This window comes from Ammospiza caudacuta, chromosome 5 (genome assembly GCF_027887145.1).
Source record: "Ammospiza caudacuta isolate bAmmCau1 chromosome 5, bAmmCau1.pri, whole genome shotgun sequence".
Classification (NCBI taxonomy): domain Eukaryota; kingdom Metazoa; phylum Chordata; class Aves; order Passeriformes; family Passerellidae; genus Ammospiza; species Ammospiza caudacuta.
Window position 1 is genome coordinate 36,200,476 of NC_080597.1, and position 26,547 is coordinate 36,227,022.

Here is a 26,547-nt window from a genome sequence, read left to right on the forward strand (position 1 = left end):
ACAAATATGAATGGCCTTCATTTTTCAACTCTATCTTTGAATTCACCATACATGCACAAAATAAGCTCTTACATGGTTTGCATCAATGTTTTATGTATTCAAAATAATTCTAGAACAGATTGAAGAACTCCTTCCTGCAAAACAAGAAACCATAAATAACTTTATTTAAAGATACAAACATATCTTTAGCATTTAAAGCAGAAATATCTAGTCCTAATGGATGCATTTTAATCACTTTTTCTAGCATTTCTATAGACATGCCAAAGTCAGAGGAAATCATAGTAAATTTCTGCACTCTAAATACACTGAATTGTAGCTTTTCTCACAAGCTGGAAGTTATAGAGAAAAGGGAAAAAAACAACAAAATCCCGGTTAGTATAAACAAGAAAATTAAAGTTACTTCCAGAACATTTTTCCTGTTTTAAATTTTCTCTCATGTCTATCATATGCTAGAAGACATTTTTCAAAGAATTTGAAACAATGTTGAAAATAACTCAAACTGTAAGATGGTTTGACATACACAATCGGAGAATCACTGAATGACTGAGATTGGAAAGGACTTCTGGAGATCATCTTGTCCAGTCCCCCTGTTCAAGCAGGGGCAGCCACAGCAGGTTTCCCAGGACCACTCCAGTTTTCTGCACCTCAGAGGATGGAGGCTCCATAACCTCTCTGGACCACGGGATCCGGTGACTGACCACCTGTAAAAAGAAACAAAAAGTGTTTTCTTGTCTTTGTATAGAATTTCATGTATTTTCATCTGTGCCAATTGCCCTTTTCAGAGGGCATGTTGTTGGGCTAGCAAGGGTTCCTCAGGGGTGAAGAGATAGATGAGAATCTTGACTCTATGATCAGAAGGCTGGATTTATTATTTTAAGATATATATTACATTATGATTAAGCTAGTAGGAATAGAGAGAAAAGTTCGGACCATGCTAAGCTAAGAATAGAAAAGGAATGAATCTATCAGAGAGAGCTTTGCCCCTGATTGGCTCTTAATTGTAAACGTGGAACATGGGTTAATTACAGGCGCACCTGTTGCATTCCACAGCAGCAGATAACTATTGTTTACATTCTCTTTCTGGGGTTTCAACTTCCAAGAAGAGAGAAAAATCTTAAAGAAAAGATTTTTCACAAAAGATGTCTGTGACAAGGGCACAACTGAGAGAAGTTGGTGACTGTTCTTCATTCCTCCTCCCAGGTTTGTACACATGGATAAGATCCCCCTGAACTTTCTCTTCCCCAGACTGACCATTCCCAGCAGTCTTGGCTGTCAGGTGCTGCAATTCCTTGCTCATCTTCATGCAAGATGCACCAGTTGCACTCTAGTGAAGTCCATATGTTTTTTGTACTGGAAAAAACAGTGCTGGACCCAGCTATTCATGGCCTTACCACTGCTGAGTAGAGGGATCACCTGCCTTGACCTGATGACAACACCTGTTCTAATGCAGTCAGGATAATTTTGACACTCTTTTCTGCAAGAACACTGCTGGCTCTTGGATTGCTTCTTGCTCACAGTGACACCAAATGTCTTCTCTTTAGAGCTGCCTTCTGCCTCATTGGTCCCAGTTTGTACTGGTGCCTGGGGTTATTCCTCCTTCACCAACATGCAGGACTTTTCCCTTGCCCTTGTTGAATTTCATGGGAGTTCTGCTGTCCCATTTCTCCAGCCTGCCCAAGTCCACCTGGACAGCAGCATGATCCACTAGTGCAAAAGCTACTGCTCCCAGATTTATGCCAGCTGCAGATCTGCCGACAGCTCAATCTTCCTTCATCCAGGTCATGAATGAAGGTGTTAAACACAATATGTGCCAGTTTTCATCCCAAAAGCATACCACTAGTGATTGTCTTCCATATGGACTTTGTGTTGTTGATACCAGTTCTAAAATCCCAGAAGTTCAGCAAGTTTTCAGCCCACATTACCAACCATTTTCCCTAGCCTGTATTTTATAAGGCTTTCTATGAGCTTGTTAACGTACAGTGTCAAAAGCCTTGCTAAATTTGAGATAAGCAACATTCAGTGCTCTCCCTTCATCTATCAAACCAGTCATCTCATCACAGAAGTCTATCATATTGGTCAGGCATCATTTCTCCTTTCTGATTGTATGATGGTGTACTGGAATTTGGTTAAATTTGGCTATTTTTATCCATAATTCTACAAAATCACATTTCCATTCTGTTCAGTTTAACCAAAAGTTGAAATGACACAGTCTATATGAAGCAAGTATTGACCAATTGTTGATTAAATGATATTTTTAAGCATTCCAGCTATTGTTTTCAGCTACAAAGTGACATTAGGGAAAACTTAACTATCAGGGGAAAAAGTACTTAAATTTGGACTCTGTGGCAGCTAACAGTGCTAAGTGAAGGTTACTCTTCTGGGAGTTTTCCTTTTTGCTTCAAGGGTGTGTGAAATATGTGCTAAAATTTCATAACAGTATAAAAGAAAAGATGTTAGCTAAAATTTGCACAAGGACTTAAACCAAATTATTATCAACATTTTCATATTCAGTCTTCATTGTACTTTATAGGGTTACATTTCTGCCAGTGTTCAAGCTCTGATGAAATGGAGATTATATAACAAAGAAATCCCTTTTTAATTAATCTGTCAAATGAGTCTCATTAACACAGAGTCTCATCATAGTAATTACTTAAGAACCAGGCATTAGAACATTTAACATCTAAAAGAGTTCATTATATTCAAATGTTGTGAAAGTATCTTTGAATATAATTTTATCTCCTTATTTCTTTTTTACAAGATAGAAATAGTAGAAAACAGTATAAATTAAAAAGAATAACAAGAAAACAATGGAAACACAAAATTAATAAATAAGATTTATAGCATTTTATGCAGCAGATTCTAATATCAAATGTAAATTACCTAATTGCTAGGTTTTGTCCTTTTGAAATGCCTCAAGCAATGATACCTATGGGGATTAGACTGATGGATATCTCTTGCAATATCCCTGTGGTATTTGATAATAATATAATACCTTTGATTGTGTACTTGTCTTATGTATATACCTGTTGCAGTAGGTTCACAAAAGTTGTGTCAGTAGTTTTCCACTGTCAACAAACGAAGGAAGCAAATAAACAATGAATAGAAACTATATCAAGGCAATTTTGCAGCTGGCAGCTTCATTGATGCCAGAAGAGTCTGCAAGTATCTGGAAGAATCTAAACTAAGTTTTGGGGTAAATCCTGACCCTTGCTGATCAGATTTAAAACTGTACTTTCTAGTATCAAGAAAATTTAATGTAAATTCTCTCGTGAATAAAGCTAGTTAGTCCCAAACAGAAAACAGGACTGAATTGATTAGATGTGAGATTTATTACTTAAAGCTACCAGCAGTACTGACTCCTGTGATCAAGAGGTAGCATATGTGAGTTCAAAGCGCTGCTCAGATGAGCCACTGTATATTGCAAGGGTTTCTCAATAGTAATGCCCATCATTACTGCATTTATGCCATTAGTCACTCCTAATAAAATTATAGGATGATGCTGAGTTTTCTTATACTCTTTTTTCTAAAGTAAAGCTGGAAGTAATTTACAGGATGCACCTCAGTAACTGTTCTTCCTTCTTCAATGATTGTGGGAAGGTGGCTCTTTGAAAACACCAATCCAATGGAAACTCAAGTTTCTTTTTCCCTGTCTCAGTTTTTGAAATACCTGCCTAAAATCAATGGATTATCTCAAGGCACACAGAGCATATGTCTAGAGGAAAGGCAAAAAATTGCTTCAGCCTGTAAGACCTTGCTGCTGTCTGGGAAGTTAGCCAGTGAGAGATGGCTATTATGAATTTAGGTGTTTTTAGTGGGTGGATGATTTTACTTTTACTATATCTGAAGGATGTAGTGGTGTTAACACTCATAGTGAGAAATTATGGTCCAGTAAATATTTTGAGGAAAGTGCCTCACATGACAGCCTATTTTCTTAGAAAGTCTTCTACAAAGAACTACGTAAAACTTAAAAAGCACTGACTTCTTTGAACAACAACAGGAGAGTTTGTTAGGAAGACAGGAAGGCTAACTGACTAAGTTATGGAAAAGGGAAATTAGAATCTGAGGGCATGCTTCTAATAGTCGATGACAGAATTAAATATTTGATATACAAAATAAATTTTTAGTATAAAAAATCAATTGTGTACGTGAAAAGGGAAATTAGGAATCCTGTTACAAAGGGCCTCGTGTCAAAGCCACTGGGATGTAAGCTCAGAGGTAGAAGTGGAAGTTTCTATTAAGAAGTCTCATACTAGGTATGAAGTACTGTTTTCAGGGTAGCTTGAATAGGGCATGGTTCAGTAGTGTTTAGAAAAATGAGGTATGAAAGTGCATTTTATCTTTCCTGTATTTTCTTATATATGCTGTCTAAAGCAAGAAGATATATTTAAAATATTTTAAATATTTTAAAACTCTCAGTTTCCTTTTACATTCATGTGCCTTTATAGTGTTGATCATGTGAAAGGATAGTTTACTTAAGAAGAGGTCTAGAACAAATGTGATTAAGCAAATACCGTCTTAGAGAGACCCCTTTTTGATGAGTATCAAAAGAGTATATCCAGAGATTTTAGTAGGAATGTTAGCAAAATTCCAAGGAATTCAGAGACATCAACTCAGAGGATATAGTTGGGTTAAGAATAACTTTTTAATCATCTCAATGGCCTTTTGTTATGACAAACAGCTTGTGATGATCAAAAGGAAGGAAACAAAATGCTAATTCAAAGATAATTTCCTTAGACTGTTTCTCGGTTCTTTTTGCAACTCAGCATCGTTCCACCTTCTCCTTCTCTTTTTTCTCATGAGAAGTACCTACTTGCATGACTATATAAAAGCTTCCATCAAGACCATGACTGCCTTTACCTTTCCTCGTATTTTATCTTCTTTATTCTCAGAAGATCAGTTCTTACCGTCATTCATTCCGCACAGTAAGGCCAGTCTGGGATCTCCGTAACTACTCACAAAACCAATTTCTTTTTTCTCTTTAAATTCCTCTTTAAAACTCTCCTTTACATTTATGTCTACATCACCACTCATTTGTCAGTGCTGATCTCATATCTCTACTCTTCTGTTTATGGACAACCGCCTTCAGAAGCTGCCAACATTTTTCTCTGTATCTATAGAGTATTTAAACAGTCGGTACTGCTCTGCCAGTAGTGTTCATATATGAACATATGCTATTAAAGCCACATGCTATTAAAAGTAATCAATAATAACGTTATTAGTCTAGTTCTAGAGATTTGGAGACAGGATTTGATCAGGGAGATGGTGTGCAGCTTAACATGATATGTTGTAATATCCAGTGAAAGGAACAGCAAATATGGATAAAGGGTTGATGACAGAGATTGCTACAAGAATGCTGTTTCCTTCTAGCCTTTTATTTCTGTAATTTATGGGTCTGATTATCTAAGACAGTAAGGGGCAAACCCTGTCAAGGTTTATACCCCAAAGTAAAGCTGCATACAATTAGTCCCATCAACATCAAATATCTTAGTTACTTATAGTTAAAATATATTAAAAAAGGAAAACAATTATGTTCATGCAATCAAAATATCCTTTTCATAAACGCTTGGAAATGTTTTATTCTTCAATTATTAGAAAACAAAAGCAAATGAAAAGAAATTACAGCAACTGGTTTACAGATTAATTTATGAGCTAATGATTGGTGGGAGGATTCTTGCGTTTCACTCCAGATCAATTTTGTCTTAAGTGAGGGCTCAGAACCTAAACACAGATAAGTACACTTAACAGAAAAAGTATTTATCTGTGGCTGCATAAATGACCCACAGCATTTCCCATTCAAGGTAGTGAAATGTCATGGATCATATTCTCATAAAGCTCTTTACTATACCTTGTTCACTGCTTACGACAATCAGTTTATTCTTTCTAATTCTTGACACAAGAATTAAAAACATGTGGCTTTAATAAAATACTGCTTTTTTTTCTCACCACAGCTAATTAGCTTGGGCAGAACCCATACTGACGTGTCCAAGTTTTGAACTGCATCTCACTGCTGTGGAACATCTGTTTGCACTTGACCGTGTTAGGTTGCCAGAAACATGATCAAATTAACTGTGGAACCAGCTAGGAGCCAGGGTCAGACCCTCTAAGTTGCTGTAAGCAGCTATTTTTTTCTAGTTGTTAAGAAATGTAAAATTCTTATGGTAAAAATAACCTAAGATTACATCTTTTGCTGTGGTTCATATTTATTTGAGAAACTGAAAACAAGCACAGTTAATATCACTTTCATTTGGCTTTTCCTATGGCTGAATTCCTTACCTGGGATAGGGCATCTTTGGATGAACAGACAGACTGGAGAATCAGAGGCTGGATAGCAGAGCTGTGGGGAGGGACCTGGGGGTTGTGTTTGACAGCAAGCTGTACATGAGCCAGCAGTGCCCTGGCAGCCAGGAGGCACCAGACAGCCTGGGGTGTCCTGGGGGAATCAGGCACAGCATCACCAGCCAGGCAAGGGAGGGCATTGTCCCCTCTGCTCTGCACTGGGGCGGCCTCACTCGAGTGCTGGGGGCAGTTCTGGGTGCCAAAATATAAAAAAGATATTAAGCTACTAAAGAGCTTCCAAAGGAGGGACGTGAGGATAATGAAGGGTCTTGAGCAGAAGCCATACGAGCAATCACTGAGATCACTTGGTCTGTATGGCCTGGAGAAGAGGAGACTGATGGAGACCTCACTGCAGTCTGCAGCTTCCTTGTGAGGGGAAGAGGAGGGGCAGGCTCTGATCTCTGCTCTGTGGTGCCCAGTGGCAGGACCTGCAGGAGCAGCATGAAGTTGTGTCAGGGTTGGTTTAGGTTGGATAACAGGAAAAAGGTTCTTCCTCCCGAGGGTGTTTGGGCGCTGGAACAGGCTCCCCAGGGAAGAGATCACAGCAGAACACTGACAGAGCTCCAGAAGGGTTTAGACAACAGCCTCAGGCACGTGGTGTGACTCTTGGGGTGTCCTGTGCAGGGACAGGAATTGGGCTTTGATGATCCCTGTGGATCCCTTCCAACTCAGGATGTTCTATGATTCTATGCTGTATTGTCCACTTCTGTCTCAGATAGAACATGATAATATCCTGAGTGAGGAACAATTTTAGGCAAGGAAAAAAGCCCAACAAAACTGTTCTTCATATAAGTAGGAGATTCTTAAGTAGCATGTTGGCTATTTACCATTTAACTTTTTAACATTTTTCTAAAATTATTCCATTTCATTTGTCAAATAATGTAGTTGTAATTAAGTTCAACAATCCAAATCAATCTATGATTTTGTATAAAAACTTTTCACGTGACCTGCAGGTAATAAGATTATGTTCAAAACTAGGAACAATCATTTAAATTGGGTCTATCAGTATAGCAATTACTTTTGCTGTATTATAAAAATTTTCTGGCCAGAATATCTAAGCTGACAACTAACAGTAACTAAGCAATTAGGGACATCTGTTCTTCTGTGCTCCTGAAATCTGTTTTATAAATAGATTTGCGATACATTATCTTTTTTTCAATAGAGTAGGGGTCCTGTATATCTTTTTTCATATCAAATTCTTAAGAAGTAAATCCTGACAATATAAACTATAAGTTTAACTCTTTTAATGCATTCTCACTTTTATAGGAACATCTCATATTTTAAAATGTTGGATTTGCATATAAATACAGTTCTACTTTGTTAAATATGTCCGATTATATGTCCCTGCCTTGACATATTCTTTCTGTTTACAAGAAAGCAGTTAGGTTTATCTATTTGCATATATAAATTTTGAGTACTATGTAAAAATGAAAATGTGAACTTAAAGGGAGAATCTACTGAGTAGCTCACTAGGGCAATTTACTGTTATATACATTATATTTTACCAAAAAAACCCATGCAGTATTATTTCTTACGTTCAATACAGTCCTGCTTTGGGCAGATCAGTGTTTTCATGTCTTAGAGATCTAGGGCTTTACTGGGAGCATGGGATTTACTATTCAGTTTTCTGTGACCACTCTGCTTAATCTCATTCTCTAAACACAATAGCTTCCCTATATAAACACTAAAATGTGCACCTAATTTATGACTACTTGTAGACTTGGAACTTATTGAATTTATGGCCTAGAAGAGTAAAGCCTGTTGTCATCTCTGTGGATCAAAGCATTTCTTTGTTAGTAGGATGATGTTACTTAGCACTGCTGATGACAAAGTTGTACCTTCAGAGCAAGCCCTCTGAAAATGTAAAGCTGAAGCAGTACTCAGAGGTAAGGGGAAAGGACATGTCAGAATCAAAACTAATAAGATGTTTTAACTTTCCATATGCAGATTACAATGAAGTAGAAGGAAATTTGTTTTCTTTCATAGCAGTCTTATACTAATAGCTGATACTGATGAAAGTAGTGATAGTACTTTTTTTCTTGTTTCCTAAATATACAGTCCACGTTGCCGAGGGTTCCCACATTTTCAAAGTGACAGGGTGAATTATGCATTCTACTTTTCAGAGGTATTATAGTACTGGTAGTACTAATGGTACTATTTCCAAAGAAATAACTGACAATCAGAAGAATATCAAGAAAAGTGTTCAGGCTTTTTCTCTTCATGAAATTGTTACTACAGTGTTTTCCCATATGTCTAACTCCACAGATGTCTATATTTTATAATACAGAGCCATTTTTAGTGAATATATATCTTCCCTGCCTTACTACACAAAGTACTTTGATACAGACTTGCATGAAGATTTAAGAAATCTATCTCCTGAATCAGAAGGGTTAATATTTACATTCACAATCTTATTAGCTTTAGGGCTTTTGCAGGTTCTACAGCTAAAATACTGCATATCACAAGATAACAGAAGTATGCAAAAAACAAAAATAATTTTTGAAGTTGTTTATTAGAGGATATGGTGAAGTACTGCAAGACAGAACTAAAGGACAAAACTCCATGAGGACATTTGAGTTAATTCTAAAAATACATTGTCACTAAGAGAAAATGGGATAGTGATTCTACGGTGTTATTCTGCCTTGGCTGTGGTGATTAATTTCTCAGAAAACTAGTTTCTTTAGGTCTAATTCTGTGGAGAGATGCACAGCTCTCTAGCACTGACTGAATGAGACAGCTTTGCAGTAGCCTGGTATCACCGTGATACTCCACTTTGCTGCATAGATTAACATATAAGGTGAATTTTGGAGATTTGGTCCACTGTTAGATATTTCATAGAACATGATAATTCACAGGTGTAACATAAATTAGTAAGGTCTTTAATCATGCAACTCTGAAAATGCAGAACTTGACAGCCCCAAGGTCACAAAGAGAAGGAGAATGCCAGAGCATTCTCAGAGCTGGTTTTATGACAACACAATCCTGAGTATATCATGAATATTAAATTTATATATGAGAAAGTAAATAGAAATGTGCAGATGAATTTGAGAGCCTCTAACATGGGATTAAGAGATAATTAATATGGCGAGGTAAAAAGCTGAGCAAAAGGTTTATTTCCATTATTTGATCTAACTACATTTTAACAGAGAAATTATGTGCTTACACAATTTGAAGATGGGTAAAAAATAATAATCATTACCAAATAGTTGATCTATCATAAATTTGTTTTACAGAAGAGGACTCCACCCTTTAAGGGCTGCTGACTGAACTACTCAGGTTGAAAACTATCCTAGAATGACTACTAGGGTCAATTGTTACATAAGACTGGTAGCATGCTTTAAAAATCATTGAAGTTTTTTTCCTTAACTTATGTTATAGGAATAGAAAACCAGATAAAAGAAATAGTTTACACCAGCTTTTAAACCCCAAGTTTGTATAGAGATATGACATAGGTACATTTCTTCTTGGCAAAGACTTAAAGGACTTAAAATCACACAAATTGTGTAGAAGTCCTAAAGAGCTGCAAAAACTGAGGTGTGGATAAAGAGGATATCCCAAGAAAATGTAAGACGAGGGAAGAGTTCATTTATTCTGTCTAACCAAGGTGCTAAAAGATAAAATGTGTTTTGAACTGGGACTGGGCTATGCGGGTGGGAGGGGAAGAGGTTACGTTTTGGGAAGTAGCTTTTTCTAATAGGTACCTTGAAAAATATAGGGTTCTGCTTTCTGTGATTTCCAAAAGGACAGTTTTTGGGGGGGGCACAAAGAAAGGAAAAGCATCCTCTTTTTAGTTCACTTTCTCTAATATCTTGATTGTGATGACGTCATTCCAGCTGGCACATATGAGATCCTCCTTCATCCCTGTGGTAGTTGACCTTGGCTGACACCAAGTGCCCACCAAGCCACTTTATCACTCCCCTTTTCAGCAGCAGAAAATAAGATGAATAAAAGAACTTGTGGGTCAAGGTGGAAGTAGTTTAAAAAAGAAACAGCAAAGGTCATGCATGGAAGCAAAGGTAACCAAAGTGATTTTAATCACTACTTCCCATCAGCAGGCCATGACCAGCCACTTCCTGGCAAGTAGCTTTAGCACTCCAGAAGACAAACGCAGCTTTTATTGCTAAACAGGTACCATATGGTATGGAATAACCCTTTGCTAAGCTTGGATCAGCTGTTTTCTGCGTGCTCCTTCACAAACTCTTGCCCATGCCTCAGCCTACTTTCCTTTGAAAGGGGGACAGTTTGGAAGGACAGCTTTGGTGCTCAGCAGTAGCCAAACACTGGTGTGTTATCGACACTTTTTCAGCACCAATACACTCCATAGCAAAATGAGGGCTGCTGTAGGGAAAAGTAACTCCATCCCAGCCTGAATCAGAACAGCCCTGCAGAATTTGAAGAGAATTCAAAATTTATTTCCAGAAGGCTATTTTAATCATAAATCTTTAAAAATTAATGAAGCAACATTTCACTGGCTTCTATAGGACGAGGCAGGATGGTCTGAGCTCTGAGAAATGTTAATTTGAATGTTGCTTGTCTGCATGTAAATAGAACTCTGGCATGGTTCAAATTTTATTGGTTTTTTGCAAGAAATCTATGCTTTCTTTAAAGGACTGTTAAAACTACATTCCATACCTGAGAACAAACACATCTGCAACCATGCTCAAATATACAGAATGAAAAATTCTACACCTTAAGCAAAACACCAATTCCTTCTTCCCTAGATTAGGCAAATTTGTAATTTCAGTTACTATTGCAGCAGAAATTTTTTTAAGGCTTAGAGACATCAGCATTTTCTCAGATGCAAAATGGTTCAGCTGATGAAGGTGTGACAACTTCTATTGCCAAGTTAACATCCAGCCTTCAGGAGGATTTTATAATCCCCAAAATAAAAGTGTTTCCTTTAGTCCTGACAGCTGAAATCAGGGTCTGAAATATTCAGCCTATTGGAGGACTAGAGAAGAGTGGATTAATCTCTTCCATAATTCTGAAAAGGGCTGAGCTAAAAGACATGTATGCTTTCTTGCTGGCAATCCCCATAAAATAAAATCACACATTTTCCAAACTGTGGAGCCTATTCCTGTATAAAGCCCACATCAGTGAATACATGCCATGTCTGTGGTGCTTAACTGCATATAGACAAGCTTTTAAACAAGCATGAGAACATCCACCAAAGCTGATCATCCTGAAGTTGGACCAGTTACACAGGCAACAGGATAACTAATGTTACTTTTTCTAAAATCCTAATATGATTTTAGGACAGATCCATCTGCCTGAACAAAAATAAAAGGTGGATTTATGAGGAATTTCTTAAGAGGTTAGTCAGACTTCAAGCTTCTGGAAGAGACACATAACCTGTCATAGAAAATAAATGAAAACACTGATGAACACCCACCATCCCATTACAAAGCAATGTGAACATAAATATATATATATATATTTATATAAACCAGATGATACTTAAATTGCATTACTTAAACTGTCTAAAGTACTAAACATTTTGCATGGTACTGCAAAAGAACTCTGGCATAGCATGCCAACTGATGGTAAATACAAGGAAACCTCATGCAGCAAACCTTGCTGCATTCTTATTAGGAGTAGCACAGGCTGGTGAAATATGTGTCACAACATCCATCAGCAATCCTCAAACCACAACTACCACATGTTGTCTAACCTCTGGCATATTAGGTATTATTTTCTGCACATCTTCACTTCAAAATCTGCCCCATCTGACACACGAGTTTTGAAACTGAAGTTTTCTTTGTCTGCTCTGATTTAATTTGTCTTACCTCCTGTTATGGTAAAAGTGGAATATTTTCTTCTCATTAGTCCTACCTAATACAAGGATAACATGTAGTAGCCTGTCGCAATATTTAAATGTGAAAATGATGGCTTCTTAAAAGCCCATTTTTTTCAATATGCAAATTTCGAAATCAAACATTTCACATGAAGCTAAACCACACATTTTTTACATGATCCAGAGGTCTGACTATTTCTAATTTTTCTTTTGCAAAGATTGTTACATTAAATTACTATTCTATGTCATATTTTACTGATTTGAATTCTCAGCTGTCTTTTGAGCTAGGACAGAAATGTCAAGAAAGTGCTAAAATGTTTTAGATGTCAGAAACAACTTTTGCCATTGCATGGCTTTAGATGTAACTTGTTCGTTTTACCTGCTATTCTTCATGTTCTTCAGATATTGTTGCCATAACTCAAAGCATTCCATGCCTCAAAGTGTACATATATATACATATATATGTATATATATATATATACACATATTGCTTCTTGTGTCCATAGGTTAGAAATAAAAAAATATTTGGTCATATTAAGTGATTCTATCTAAGCCCTGTCTCTGCCTGAGAAAGTTCAATCTTATTTAAGCCTGATATGATTTGGAGTAGTTCTTATAAAAGGCATGAATAATAAATTCTTCTTTTTATAAACTTTTCTGGATACAATTGCTGTTTCATCAGCCAGCGGTTTTCTGCCTTGGATGAAAGCTTCAGAATAACATTCATAAAAATATTTTACAAGGCTTTCAATCATGTGTTTATGCAATAATTTTTACAGAGAATAAAACAACCAACAGGAAATATGGGTATGTATCCCATATTTGAGGGTTTTTTTTCCCAAACTTCTTAGTCACATATGAAACTTGTGAAATATCTGGACAACTGCCCTTTCATTTTATTTTATTTGTATATTAGTCATTTAGATTTACTATTTAACTATGTCCTCACTTCATCTTCAGCTAGATCTCTTATAATTTCGTTATTTAAAAAATAAAAATAAAAATTTCTGTACTAAGAGATTTCATCTTTCTTTATGGATAGCTGAAGGGGGCTCTGTACCATATTGTTTTATCCTTACTTTGATAGAATAAAAAGACCAATTTTTTACAAGACCATGTTTCTACAGGTTTTTTAAGGCTAAATGAATTGACAGAAATAAGTAGGGATTAGCAATGCTGATCTTTGCTGCAAGTAACATTTGTATTTGGATCAAATACACTAGTTTGTCCTTTAATTGTAGATATTCCAAAATGTTGTATTTCAGAATATGGGAAAACTCAGTCTTCAAGTTTCTGGTTTTGTGTTTCATTCTGGCTGCATAATGATTTAGGGAAGTTAAATTCAATAGTTCTGGAAAATATCCTGTATTTGACATTATCTGTCCATATTGTTAAGTGGGAAAGAAATGTTTGATTGAATGGCATAACAAATCTGTATCTCATATGAAAATTCCTCATTTTGCTCTGTGATAGCTCTCAAAAAGCAGAGATGTCCTTCAGCTCAAGCATTTTTCAATGGGCTGATCTGTTAGCATATCAGTAGGGCATAATACAGCCTTTTCATCAGACAGAGGCTTAAAGGTCCGCTGCAGGTTTTTTCTAGTGACAGAAGAAGATCCCAGCAGGGAGGAGGCTGTAGTCAAATGTTTTACTTGGTTATAAATAAAGGATTGGAAAAGCAGTTCTCCATTCTTGACAGATCCATTGATTTCTTGAATTTTTGGCAGGTTTGTTATGGCAGATGTGCTCAGTAGAACTGTAGGGTATGCTCATAGCTCATTACAGATTTTTGGAAACTGCTGTTTCTGCTAAGTTATTCAGTTAAGAAGTGGAAATCCACATTTTATAATAAAACTTGATGACATCTGTCACAGCTTGATTACTTACATTGAGGTAGTAACTTAAATCCTTTCATATGAATAAATAACAGTGTGATAGTTTATATCTAATGCTGCCATCTATCCAAAGGCTCAAATCAGTTTTTGATCAAGTCTTGAAACAAAAAAAGGCTCCAAATAGGTATCAGGCCAAATCTTTTTACCATAAGGACAGTCAAGCATTGGAACAGTTTTCTCAGAGAACGTTGTGTAGTCTCATTCTTTGAGATTTTCAACCTAGGCTGGTTAAAGCACTCAACAATATGGTTTGACCCTGCTCTAAGAAGGACCTCTTGAGTTGCCTTCCAACCTGAATTTGCCTGTGATTTTTTAAAAACTCTTTTGTTCCTGATTTAGGATCATCAGTGTATTATTATTGCTGTATAGTAGTGTTAAGTCAACGGCACATCATCTGAATCAGACATTGCCTAATAAGACACCTCCAAGAAACTACTCTATAATTGTAACTATTAAAGTTCTAGTTTTTAGATATAATATCAAAAGAAAATTTAAAAAACTTATACAAACTTGGGATGACTTTCCCCCTAATCTGTAATTCTTAAACTTAGGCAACAGAAATTAAACTGCTTGAGATATGATAAGGAAGTACACTGAAATACCAGATTTCTATTGATAGTCTGGTTTTGGTCTACAGTTTTATACTTTTCAGTGCTAATCCAAAGAAAAAAAATGATGAATATTCTTTTTCTCATATTTGCCCATACAATACTCTAAGAACATGAATTAATCAAAAAAAGATAAAGTCAGAGTGTAAAAGCAGTCACGACTGCAAAAAAAAAATGTACACATGACTTGAGATATCACCAGAAACAAGACTGAATTCAAACACAGCAGAGTAACAGAGAAGGGAGAGGAAATTTTGTTTTTCTTGAAGAGCATTTTTAGTAGCAACAGTGGTAGAAAGGCCCTACTGAAATTTCAAAATATATTGCTTTACTCTGTACACAATAGGGAAGGGTATAAAATACTTTATGGTAGTTCTTCAGAAATAGAAACTGCACAATGTATGCCATAATTTATAACAGTTCTGCTTTCATGTACCAGCTTTACCTGCAAATTGGCCAACGTCATCATCTACATGAGAATTACACAGAGTGTTTTACAGAACTGGTACTGAAAGACTAGAATATTGAGTGGATTCTGGGATGTTAAATGAGTTTGTGGTGTCAAGGAATCAAACACTAGTTTATTATTCATCATGTGACCAAAACTTCTCTCTAGAGGCTGAATTTCTCAAGTAACAATGAAGCTCATTAAAATTTACTGAAATATGAAAAAAACAGACTGAGGCTTTAGGAGAAAACTACTTCAGTTCAGTGAAAAGTAAATTGGACTTATCCAAAATTTTTGCTTCTGATAAAGACAGAACAAAAGGAAAATATATACCAAGAATTCACAATGTCAATCTCTTTAATTTTTCACATTTTAACTATAAAATAAGGAGGAATAAGGCAGTTATCATTGTACTTGACCAGCTTGAGGGTTCAATTACAATTCTCTTTGTAATTGAATACCCTAAAATGGGGTAATTTCTGAGCATTCACGCAGAACTAAATTTGTTCTGCTGAGTTAAAAAAATATTTTTGATGCCAGTGGTAGTTTACATTCTGTTTTGTGGAAATGTGTCCAATGTAGATAACTATTTATTAGATTTTATAGTAGTTCTCAAGCACATAATATTTATTGCAAACTCCATCTGTGGGTACCTTTTGTTGTGCTTGGCTGTGAACAGATGCATCTAACATTAGCATCTTATATTAGCATCTTACAGTAGCTCTCAGAAGTTCCTCCACACACCAAAAAAAGAAAAAAAAAAAAAGGAAGAAAGTGTCCAGTTTATATCAAATTGACCTCATTACTAGGAGTTTGGCAAATGCAGTCATTTTTCTGGGCACGCCCACAGGTAGGCTACACAGAATTACACTGGACTTCAGGGTTTAAGTATAATACAGCTAAATAAAAAGGCTAATTCTTGTCCTGAAAAGCAGTTAGATGAGATGGAGCTGGGAATAAGTACTAAATCTTTCAACAGACAAAGTCCCTACAAACTGTTTCATGCAGCAGATGTATTCTAAAAGTGGAGGTGTGAAAAGTGTATTTCTAGTATCCTTTAAAGGAAAGCAGACGGCCTAACACAAACACCCCATACAGGAATGATTCAGATCAGAAGTCTTCCTTCTCTCAGAGCCCATACTCATCTTTGGGGGGCAACAGCCCATAAGGAAAAGGATACTATGACCATAATTATTTACAATCACATGGAAAAATTACAAGATGAGGCAAAGACACTGACTACAGCATCCAGGCAGACTGTTCCATTTGCACTTGGCCACGCAAACTGTGAAGGGCAGGTGATATATTAAACTATTCTGTTGTCTTACAGAATGCTATGAACCAGCAAGGCAAAGAGTGATCTGTGGAGATAGGTTGTTTCCACAAAGAGTGTTCTCTGCCTGCAGGTTTATGAAGGCTGCCTGCAGGTGAACTACCACTACCAGATACCCTCAACGTGCACATCTCTATAAACTTGCCACTAGTTCAGCTGGTGTCAAGGCATAAGGGAACTTGTTGGTCTACAGCAAGAACAGAATAAGACGACATTTGATGGCACAACTGGTTAGAAAACAAACCAGCTTTCCAATAGCCCGAATTTATGAGGTTTTAGGAAAAGTGATGCCTGTCCCATGGTTCTTCTCCTCACTATCCCCAGCAAGCTGGTTTTCTCTTTCTGGCCTCTGTTGTGCTGAAACAATCCAGAATGCTGAAGCTGCCTCACCTGGGGCAATACCCACAGCCATGGACCCAGAAGAGACCTGGACCTGAGCTAGAGCAGTACTGGTGGGTGGTTTAGTGAAGGCATAGCTGGTGGGGACCATGTTGACCCAGCACCAACTTGCAGGTGACTCCCTGGTTTTACTGAGCCTTGCCTCATCACTATGTGCCCACCGGGCGTCTTTTGGACCTGATCCTGATCTACAGATTGAATTCCAGGCTTGACTTCAGACCTACTCCCTCACTGTACCCTGATCTGGACTGGAGGTCAGTCCTGGCTGCCATTCATGTTCAGACATGATCCCTGGATGCTCCGTGTCAACCCCCTGCTCTTTCCACCCCTCATCCCAAAGGGAGCAGCTGGCCTAGAGGCCCAGGCACATTTTATTTGCCAGTGTGAATTTATATATGCAGTGCCTGTGCTGCCAGGCTGTCAGCCCCCCAGCTCCAGCTCTGGTGCTCAGAGCATTTCCTCAAGGAAGCATTCTCCAAGGAAGGACCCTTGGGCAGTCCCTCTGTCAGTGCCATCAAACCAGTGCCACACACCAGTGTGTCCCAGGTTCTGTGCTAGCAGTAATTTGGGAAAAGTTTCAAAGCTGGTTTCAGTCTCTTGGGTTTGATTTGGGTTTGTTTGGGGGTTTTTTGACACAGAGGTTTTGTGAGGACTTCTGTCAATCTGTTCTGATTTAAAAAAGGAGCTCATGACGTTTCTGATGGATCTGGCCAATGTCAAGGCTTGACATCCAGTCTTTCCCTAGCAGGCTGGTTTTGACTCTCAGTGCTGCAAGGGGCTGGTACACCTGCTGTAGTCTTGTAGTCACATTTAAGAAAATACTTCCATGACATAAGCACGAGGAGGAGAGTGGGAAGAAACACTCTAGCATAGAGGCATCATCTAGAGCTTGCCATGCATATGAGCATATGTTCTCAGCCACTGCCACTATGTTTGACTAAAACTTTTCACAGGTGATTTTTATGCTCAATGTTTCTGTTGCAGGTCTGTAAGAAACATAAGTTTGTTTGCCTGAGATCTGGGTAAAAAATAAACTTAAAATGCAAATGTTGGGATGAACAAGCAGTGCTAACTTATATAATCCTATTATGCATCATTTGCAGGTCTGTCCAGAGAAAGCTTTTCTTTGTATAACAGGCATCTGCTTCAAGAATGGTCCACAACAAGCCCTCTGAGAATTCTTGGTAATTAAAGAGGCTGCAGTATTAAAAACATTCTGAAATACCAAGGAAGATTTTGTATCACTTAAGGTACTTTCTTCTATTAACTACTTTTGTCATTCAAAAGTGAATTCCTTCTTTGATAATTCATCTGTAAGTCTTTCATGTTATCAGCTATTTGCAAGGTGATTGAATTTATGGGAGATTGTAATTTGTGGATATAAGCAGCCTAATGTTGTGTGATGAGTTATGAAAATTCTAAACTTAATATCTGGTGCCTGTAAGATGAACAATTGTCTTTACAGGAAATGGGACAATAAGAAAAAACCAGTTTATTACAACATAAATGCTAGTTACAACGTTTCAAAGCACAACTACCCTTGCACTGAGAGTTAAGTTTCTGGTGCCGTAAAAAAAAGAGCAAAAAACATTTAAACTTGAGTCTCATCCATGTGCCTCTTCCTCATCTTAGTCCCTCTCCCTTACACTCCCATGCACGCACGCACGTCTGTGCATCCTGTTTTCTCGCTGTGGTGGCTGCCCAAGTCATTATTTCCACATGCAGCACAGTGGGGAGGTGCTAGCAGCATCAGCAGGAGGCAGCTCCCGAGGGAGCTCTGGTTCCTGAGAAAAAGAGACCGCGGGGTTTTCACCACCACGGCATGCTATGTGTTTGTTACATGGCTCCACAGCTGAATCCAAGGAAATTGGACATGGCAGCCGCCCCAACACAGCGCTGCTTTGGGTAAATTACAGTGGAGTACAGTGGAGATGCCGATGCTCCCCTATGGCAAATTCTCCTGAAAAACTGAGAGACTGAAAACAGTCCTTGAAAGCATTTAACAGCTGCAGACAGACTCAGAGCATAATGGCTCTTTGATCTTGTGTAGGATGGGAAGAGCACCACTGGGAGCTTAATGCCATCAATTTATGCAAATGTCATGGAAGGAGACTCCATGTAGTTAAATTGTTCCGTCTCAAATGCAACATTTATGAAAGCCATCACTTCTTCATTAATCTCCAGGTGGATACAATAGATCATTATATAATAGAAATTAAATCTAAATGTTATCTCTGAGTTTGAAGAACTAGAAGATGCTTTAATTAGAAAGAGAAGTGCCTGCGATATATATAAGCCTGTTTGCAAAAAGCTACTTTTGAGAAGTGCTGACTGTAACTAGTAATTCAAAGCCTATAAAATCATAAGGAAAGCCCCATATAAATAGCAACTGAAAATGCACAAAGACAAACCACAGTCATTGTAAGAAAAAGAAAAATCTGGGATAGAATTTCCATTTACTTTGTGCAATCTTATTGTGACTGAGATGAGCAGAGATTTTTTACAAAATGGGCTTAGCAAATAAATTATTTTTGAAAATATTGTAATCAATGTTTACAGACAATGCCTTTATATTAAAGAATAGGATTTCTCCTACCTGATCTTGAAAATAAAATAAGAGCAGTAGAGCAGTACTGACTTCTGACTTCGCTCTAAATCTCTAAATTCAGACTTTTTTTTTTTTCCTAGAGATTTCAAGGGAATCTTTCTTTTATTTATCTGAATAAAAGTATGATTGCTTTGTCATAACTTTCTGGTCTTTCATGGGATGAGTGAGTTTTAAAACTCCATGGAAACAACAATGATCATCTGAACAAACTACATCTTTTAACTTGCAGCAAATATTTTTACAGTACAGATAGAAAACGTTTTTACTGCACCAAAAAAAAAAGTTAAGATCAATAGGTAGAACCTCTAATGAAAATAATGCATCCAAAAATCACAGAAACAAACAGCGCATCTCTGCATTTATTGAAATAAATTTCAAGTCAGAAATAAAAATGGAAGTTGGCTAGAGAGAAAGGTATACATAAGCTAGAAAACACATAATGAGAAATTTGAAGATAAGAAATTTGCTCTAAAATGCTTGTTAGTAAAAATACATAAATAATTTAAATAAATTTCTGCATAAAACCCTTTGGTTAAAAACATCTGAGATCATAACATTTTTTGTTCAGTCCTTTAATGCCAAAAACAAAGCCAATTAAAATATAAAAGTTAAGGGTCAATTCTTATCCTGGACACAAAGTTACTAGATTTTTTTTCTCTTGCTGTTGTTACAAGGTACTGATTATGACTTAAATTGAAAAAAAAGTAATGTGGATATCATTGATATGAAAGATTTCTTCTTTAAGCATAAGGATTTGACAGCTATAGATGCTAACTCCCTGTTAGCTCCAATGTGCATTGATCCTACGCTTTTAATGACCAGCAGCAATGCAAATGCAGCAACTCAACGACTGGGATCCACATGTTAGAGGAACAGCAGAACTTCAGATCACATTGCACTTTACCACTCAGAAATACAGTGATAGATTGGTCATGCTGGTTCCAGTGGAAAGTCCATGGGTTTTGCTTATTTGCTCACTTATTTTTGCAATAGCAGTAGTGGCAATTGCAGGAAATATTGTACTTTATCAAGTATAGGGACAAGTAGGAGACAAGGATTTGTAAACTGAACCCTGCTCCAGTGGGTTACTGACCTACAAAGCCATATTGCTCTGTGATTTATGACACACATGCCAGTGCTGTCCCCAACACTAGGAGTAGCCAGCCCTGCACATGAGCCATTCTGCAGGAGCCCCAACTCCTCCACTGTGTTTCCCTGTTAGCTTTGGATTATGGGATGTGACCACTGGCCACGCACGTCCCATTCCACTGTTACTGTAAGAAGGGCGGTGTGCTGCACTGATTTCTTTTTTCCTTGCGTGCCAGAGCACATCAGAGCACAGTAAAACTCTTCTTTGGCTCTTCTTCAGAAACCTATCCTAAAAAGGAAAGAAAAATAAATCTCTCCTCTACCCAACTTCATTTTTTTACAAAGTTTACACAGTCTGGTATAATTTTGATAGCTCTACTGCTCTGATAAATTTGGTTGCAATTACACAGCTAGTTCAAAAGCTATTGAGAAAGTATCAACAAGAGATATATATGCCATCTCCATCATGTAACTGAAATTATATCTGCCAAATGAAATACACTGGGAAAAAAATAGGCTATATTAGGAAAAAAAAATTAAATCAGTTTTAAAAAATTGTAGCATAAAATATAATTGATTAATCGATTTTAGCAGGATTTAAATGAAGAGATGAAAGATCAAGTAGGTTTCTTATAAAATAGGTAACACACAGCATGCCTCTTTCTATTTACTACCTATTATTGAAAATGCTTGTAAAAACATAGGGTTGCTTTTGCAAGAATATTCACTTAGGAAATTTTTTTAAAATTTTCTCAAACCAAAGGATTGATCTATTACAGAACGACCTGAGATGATTACCTTTTTACATAATGCTGACAAGCACAGTATGTTTGCTAAGGTAATGCCTAATAAAAATTCACTTGGAGAGCCAACCCAGGTGTCACTGTCACACTGTTACAGCAGATGTTTCTTACTCTAACATAGCTGGAATGGCTCCTAACTATATCCTAGAAATGAAGAGTACAAGGGGGAAAACTTTACATGAATATAGTATTGTGATTCATAAGAATTGGACATCATAGAAAGGCTCCTGAGAAAATGGAATTGTCTCCTTAGCTCAGGGAAGTCTTTTGTCATGGAATGACTTTGTTCCCATGCTCTTTGATGAGAAAACCTTTTCATAGTGTTTTCAGTAGTTTTCCCTGAATCTTCTTTTAAATCCTTCATGTTATTTCACTAATCGAGACTGTGCATTTCATATTCTGTTCTCAAAACCATACAACTTGGTACCATTTTTGGCCCAGAACCCTGCTGCAACAATGGGTTGAAATATTTAATGAGACATAGATCAAGGTTCAGGTTTTTCCTGGGGATAATCCTGCTATCCACAGATACACTATCACTTCTGGGACTTAAACTGCCTACTGCCTGCCTTTCAGGAGGACACACCCTACAACTTTGAGTAACACTTAGGTCTGATCAGGAATTCCTGGCATCCTTGTCAGGGCACATGATGTCAGCTACTGCATTTTTATACTATTTAGCACAATGGAGCTCTGTTCTTGGATGTCCCTGGGATGCTATCCTGATAGAAATGATAATATCCTTTCCCGCTCTCTGACCATCTGAATTTCTCTGAGAAATTCTGAATACTGGTGGCATTACAGACAGAAAAGCCAAAACTTTCTTTCAGTTTTATTTCTTGACATGCTTCTCAAAATTAAATTACTGCCTTAAATGTCAGAGGCCCTGTCTACAAGTCATGAATTATACTGATTTTCACTAGGTTGTTTTGAAGATCCACTGAGAAAGGAAGTATAGGGAAGATTCATTATAGCTTGCACTCTACTTTCAGTAAAGGGAGGAGCAAGTATATGAGTAACTGCTGGTAAATATTATCTTACCTTTCTCACATTAAAATATCTTTCAACCTGAACAAGAGGTATCAAATTACTGCATGATAAATAATCACTTTCCACTCATCACTCAAAGTGCTTCTTCCTCTATTAGTCATTTTCTTTCCTTATAAAATGTCTGATTAAGTCCTCAAAATGAAATACAGAGGCCATTCCAAGTTCTGAACAACAGCATGTTCTGAGCTTTATGTGAACTTAGCGTGCTGTCAAAACTCAGTAGGATTTTCTGTTTTTCTTATTAGTTTTCCTAAACTGAAATACAAACAGTTGTAATATTTAATAGTCAAAGAATTTTTTTTTTATTTGCAGATGCTGTCTGTCAATCCCTTGAAATCACTAGATTTTTACATGGGATGCTGTCCCTTGCAGAGCTGACTACAAGGTGTGGGCTCAAACCACCATTTTAAAATATATTTGAAGAGATAATTCTTTCTATGTTGATTAAATACCACAGAAGTAACTGAAGTGTTCAAGTTTTTGCTGTGTTTTATGAGTATACTGTAAGTTGATAATTCCTAACTTGAATAGAAATCCCTGTCATGTCTTCTTTTAAACAAAGGAACTGTAGAATAATAGGAATGTGACTGCTTTGGAATAAGGTATGGTTGGATGGGGTTGTGCTGATATTTATCTACAAACAAGAAGAAAAGCAAGAAAGCACCACTGGGCTAAGACCTTTCAGATGACTAACTTAAAAAAAAAAAAAAAAAAAAAAAGAAAGAAAAATAAGTTCCTTGGGAAAGAAAAAGCATTTAAAAAAACATTAGAAAGCAGTTTTTGTTTCCTATAACCACAGCAGAATTCCCAACCCTATTTATCCCCGTGAATGAAGAATTCAGATTCCAACATCTGGTTAAAAGGATTCATAATGCCCACTACTGTGGGACATCCCTAATTGCAAAAGCACCTGACAGGTAGAATTGCACTGGCAGAGATAAAGCTCAAGAGGTTTCAGGCAGAAAATAGCTTGCAAGTATGACACTTGGATTCTTCAGCCCTGCCATATTCATCACACAGCTTCTGTTGGTGCTCTCAGAGCACAGACACAGCCAAGTGCTACTGATGGTATGGGAGACAAGTCCCAGGGTCTTATCTTCCATTCCCATGAGGTCTGTTATTTTCCAGTGCTTTCTCATTGTATAAGCTCACAGAACTTTTCCGTTGCTAAAGTAATCATGCATGCATTCAAGTGCAACTGTGAACATTTACATCTACTATTTTTACATCTACATTTTTACAAATTTTTAATTCTTTAACAAATATGTAGGCCTACAAGTATTATATCTAAAATTTCTATCTTCTGTCAGAGTTGAAACGTCCTGTCTATCTCCTGACCTGATTAATCAGATAGACCAAAAAACCTTAAAACTTCAGTGGAAGAAAGTGTGACAATCTAAAATCAAACATATCAGAAAACAATAATGATCAGTTACCATACGTAAGTGCTGTAATTAGGGATTTTTTATGTTCACTTGAATTATGGTGGGTTGGTGTGTCCAAATTTTGAGTGTGATTCCAATGTGTCATAATCAAAGGTAAATACTGTTCCTAAAATAACAAATAGAAGGTATCATATATAGTGTAAAAAAGATGCACAGCCAGTCCTGACCCTCAGTTTCTCTTCCCTAAAATCTGTTACTGGCTCCAAAGACGCTAATCCTTAGCTTCCAATGCACCCCTCCTCCGCCTGCTGTGAAAGCACATCAGCCTTTCAACTTCACCTGTTCTACCTCATCTCTGTTGAGCACATCATCAATGGCATTTGGTGGGACCACATATATTGCACCTGCCTAATGAGAACTCTGGATTTAAATTCTTCTTTCTACATCTGATGTGCTGCCATGGTTCAGGGCTTTGATGAAACAAAATAATGACTATCTAGAACCACTAATTACATGCAGACATAAAATAAATAGTTTTTGAAGCTGTTCTTCACTTTTTGTTTATTGTTTTGGAATCTCCAAGGGATCTGACTTCTCCCTTTCAGGCTCACTCACAAGAGAGTAACCCTGGCAGTGAAAACAGTTTGTCAGTATGTTTTCCATACTCTTCAGTCAGGTCTATAAAGTAATCTGATACCCCTCTTAATATATTACCTTGTCTTTCTCTTATTTACACTCTCCAGGGTAAAGAAGCATTCGGTATGTTGGGACAGTAAGACATGCTTCTGTTACTCCCTTCCAAAGACACTCCTTTCCAGAATATGGACAAGAGAGGAAAGATTTACAAAAAAAAAAAAAAAAAAACAGCAAATAAACAAAAACCAAAAAAGTATTACACAAAATACCAGAAGTATTCTGTCAGGTAAGTGCCAGCATGGTACAGAACCACTGCTGCAGGCTGTGCACGACACCCAGCTCCTGTCATTTACACTCAGAGAGATAATGGTGAAATGCAGAGTACTGAGCTGCACATTACAAGAAATATTGCTGTGAATAACAGCCCACTTTTCCAGTAGTCTGAAAGATAGACAATAGCTGTTGTCTCATGAGTCTTTATTCTTGCTCATATTAAGCAAGAATGGCTTGGAATCTGTGGTGATACCAAAGTATGGGATTTCTGGAGACAGTAGATCCTCCTAACACACAGGAAAAGGCAACCAGGCACAAGTAGGGCAATGATATTCATGGTTTGCCTCATATCTTGTGCAATGGCTTTCTCTCAGTTAATATAAAACAGATTAGTGTCTCAGGAGGTAATAGAGAAATTGAACTGTCTTGCAGGAGCAGAAATAAATAGCCTGAGACAAGGAAAGGAAGGAAGCCCATAATCTGGCATTACTTGTGGAACTGCTGCACTGGGGAAGCACCCATTGCTTTCATTTCTCTTTCCATCCAGGACTCATAATGAGCTACAGCTTACTGAATATCTGGGCCTCTGCATACATCCAATTGTTTTAAATTAAACCTTCATTTTTAGCCAAAAGGAGAAATTAACAAGTTTAATTAAGGCAAGATTGCAGTTCATGCCTTGCATTTATTTATTTTCAAAGAAACCATTAGTCATTATATATATATGTGTGTGTGTGTGTGTGTGTGTGTGCGTATTATGTGTATGTGATATATATATTATATATATAACATTTTAAAATATATGTATGCAAATGTGCAGTCAACACAGGCAATTTATTATGGGTATTGAACATAAATATATTTGTATGTGGAATAATATTGTGTACATATTAGATACATATATATTCTTTAGTTTGTTGACTTTTCCCTTTTATACTTTGACAGGAATCTTGCAAATGAAATTATCAGAATTTTCTGTTCCCCTGATTTATTGAAAAGTAGTAGAATTTCTAGCTAAAGATCTAGCTACTCTCCAAAATTGAAGCTAAATGACTAGTAGCGCGTATTTAGCACTGACATGTTTTTCTGCCAGAAATAAATGTTTATAACTTTCAGATTGGGTAGCTTGGGAAGGCAGTAAACTCTTTTTGTAAACTAGAATTAGTACAGAAAAATTCATTACTGCTAATGCTATCTAAACCTTACACTATTAAAATCCTTTGAAACCATTCTGAGATAGCATCTTTGACAAGAGATCATCTAGATACCACTCAGACAATGTAGATTGACTGAAAACTGTGCTGTCAGTACAACATTTGTCCTCTCATAATCTGTCAACAGGACTGTTTGTTCACCCAACAAAAAATACAAATATTTCTAAGAAATCCAAACGAATTCAAAGGGAATATCAAACCCATAAATATAAGAAGCAATGAAATGTTTCATGTATCATGATTCATTTGTCTTTGGAATGTTTTTTTATTAACTACTTAAAGATATTTATTGCAAATCTTGCTAACTAAATTTCAGCATTCATCATTTCAAAGTAGCTACTTGGTCATACTGATCATTCCAGGTTCACAATGTACAATTTATCCCTAAGACTTGTTACAAAGCAGGAGAAAAACTCATGTAGATGGAAGATGTTATTATGGGAATTGAAAATAGCTATTTCTGACTAAAAACTAAACTCTAACAGATGAACCCTGAGGGTATACACTGCAAGAAAAGTATTATGTAGTAAGAAATATGTTCTGAAGTGTCATATACATGCATACCTTGCTGTTATGGCTGACTTTTCTGAACTAAAATAGACCTCTGTTGTTGAGGACTTCCTCTATTCATTGTTTCCTGACATGAATGCAACAGGAGTCTCTTCCTGCTTCTCTG

General features: G+C 36.9%; 1 long non-coding RNA gene across 1 annotated transcript; it reads right to left on the minus strand.

Moving 5' to 3' along the window:
• Positions 1–26,547, minus strand: LOC131558370 (uncharacterized). The gene is made up of 3 exons (XR_009274803.1): positions 26,436–26,547; positions 521–701; positions 1–134 (listed from the first exon to the last, which is right to left on the minus strand). It is a non-coding gene; the product is annotated as an uncharacterized LOC131558370 (long non-coding RNA).